The sequence below is a fragment of the Lolium rigidum genome, chromosome 7 (genome assembly GCF_022539505.1).
Source record: "Lolium rigidum isolate FL_2022 chromosome 7, APGP_CSIRO_Lrig_0.1, whole genome shotgun sequence".
Classification (NCBI taxonomy): domain Eukaryota; kingdom Viridiplantae; phylum Streptophyta; class Magnoliopsida; order Poales; family Poaceae; genus Lolium; species Lolium rigidum.
Genome location: NC_061514.1, coordinates 352,500,035 through 352,502,258, shown reverse-complemented (window position 1 = coordinate 352,502,258; position 2,224 = coordinate 352,500,035). Strand labels below are relative to the sequence as shown.

Here is a 2,224-nt window from a genome sequence, read left to right as displayed (position 1 = left end):
TAAATGGTATATTTCATTAAGTAATAATCTTCATGTGGAAACATTAGAACCATATTGAAAATCTTGCAAGGGGAGATTAAAAAAATATGCCTATTTTTGATTTGGTGAAAATAGTCTTCGAAGCAAACCTGCAATGGTAGAATAAAAATGAATTAGTTAATTCTTGCTAACATTAAAATAGTTTTTAAAGCGAATCTGGAATAGTAGAAGAGTGTGAATTAGTTATTTCTTTCCCATGTCGCTAATATAAATCAGAAAAGATGCCTTGCAAACCAGGACAAATAAACATGATAGTAAGAGGAATTAACAGATAACTTCAAATAGTAGCTATGAACCTTGAAACTGAGAACTCACCTAAGATTCAGTTTTAATGGATTTCTAAACCTTTTCCCTCAAGATACCATGATGAGTCCCCACAACCAAACATGATGAGTCCCCTGAACATATTGACATCACAGTAACATGATTGAGACAGGCAGACGCACTCAACAGAGGAGAGGAACAAACCCATAGACACCCACCTATCCTTGGCCTGGTGATGAGAAACAACATGCGAACTTCAGAGATATCCAAACATAAGAAAAATAACATATAAGATATCTTCCTTGCTGAATTATTTCAGAGATATCCTAGCTGAATTTTACCAAAGCAAAAAAATACAGTAGCTATATTACTTGACATCCAACAATCTGACCAGGAAATGAAAGAGAACACTTCATAGCTCTAGGGATCAACATGAACTCTTTCCTCATACTCAATCTCATTTAATCTCTGAAATATAAAATCATAACTTTCAATATAGATGAATAGTCTAAATTGGTATACCTGACTGTACTATTTGTAGTGCAATAGAAGCAAAAACAGCCAGTCAAAGTGATACTTTAATCTCTATGGTGTGTAAGCTAAAAGATCATTTCTGTTATCTCAATATAACAATTATTACCATAGCAAATAATTCTAAGATTCTCCCTATACATCCAAAATTTGAAAGCCTGAAACCATGTACGTGCAGTCCCTTCAGGTAAGATTGCAAGAATACCAATCCCGACATCAGTTGTAGTGAAAGAATTACAGGGAAAAACTGGTCCTCCATATCTCTTCTTAGAAGCACATCTAGACAGAACGATCAATCATCGATTTGTTAGCAGCATCCAACAAATATGTGCTATAGAACAGAGATGGAGAAAGCTCGCAGGTTGCCATGAACAAAAGGAAGAGGATCTTACAGTGCACATGGAACCATCTTGCCTCGGCACCCTCGTCCATCTCTACAGGGGAAATACACAAATCCGTCCATCTCTACAGAGGAAATACCAAAATATATAAACATCATTATATTGCTTATTCCCGAGCTGGTTCATGAAGGGAATCTAGGTAGATAGAGAGGAGGATGGGGGAGAGAGACCTGAATGAAGAGGTGTAGGAGAGCGAGCCGTTCCGCTGCCTCTCATCGTCCTCAGTGACCTGTGACCATGTAAGGGAGGAGGACGCCCAGGGCTGGAGGTTGTGGATCTTGCGCCTCCACAGCTGGGGTTGGAAGAGGTGAAGATCGATGCCTCATGCTCTTTCTCTCAGCTTACACCACCAGCGACGGAAACAACTGTCCTTCCGGCATGATGACGACGCAAGGTCGAGGTGGAGCTCAAGGCGGATCTCAGGGGCGCAAGGTTGAGGTGGAGCTCGACGCGGAGCTGCGAGGGCACGAGGTGGTAAGTCGAGGTGGAGCTCGAGGCAGGTGCCCTCGCACGTCTTCCCGAGACGTGCCACCTCCAGATGTGTCTTGTCCGCCCTCGCCGTCGAGGGAGGAGGACGGAGCTCCAGGCGCCGGCGAGGCGGCTGCCTAATCCTCGGCCTCCACCTCCTCCAACGCGCGCTCCAATTGCGCGCTCGCCGTCGCCAAGGCACGCCTTCGCCACCGCAGTCGCTGCAGTCGCACAGGCGCGCACTCGCCGCCGCCGCCAGGTGCGCCTTCGCCGCGCCATCTCCAGGCACGCGCTCGCCGCCGCCGCCAAGTGCGCCTTCGCCGCAGCCATCTCCAGGCGCGCGCTCGCCGCCATCGCGCAGGCGCGCGCTCGCGCTCGCCGTCATCGCCCAGATGCGGCGCTCGCCGCCGCCGTCGCCAGGCGCGCCTTCGCTGCCGCCGTCTTCTGGCGCGCGCTCGGCTCCGTTGCCCAGGCGCGTGCTCGGCGCCGCCGCCGCTGCCATGCCATAGAACGAGAGGGGA

At 48.2% G+C, this 2,224-nt stretch overlaps 1 long non-coding RNA gene across 1 annotated transcript; it reads right to left on the bottom strand.

Annotated features, from left to right (window-relative positions):
- Positions 1-352: 352 nt before the first annotated feature.
- On the bottom strand, positions 353-1,431 carry LOC124669436. Its single transcript, XR_006992187.1, has 4 exons — positions 1,227-1,431; positions 1,000-1,113; positions 522-532; positions 353-437 (listed from the first exon to the last, which is right to left on the bottom strand). It is a non-coding gene; the product is annotated as an uncharacterized LOC124669436 (long non-coding RNA).
- Positions 1,432-2,224: the final 793 nt, after the last annotated feature.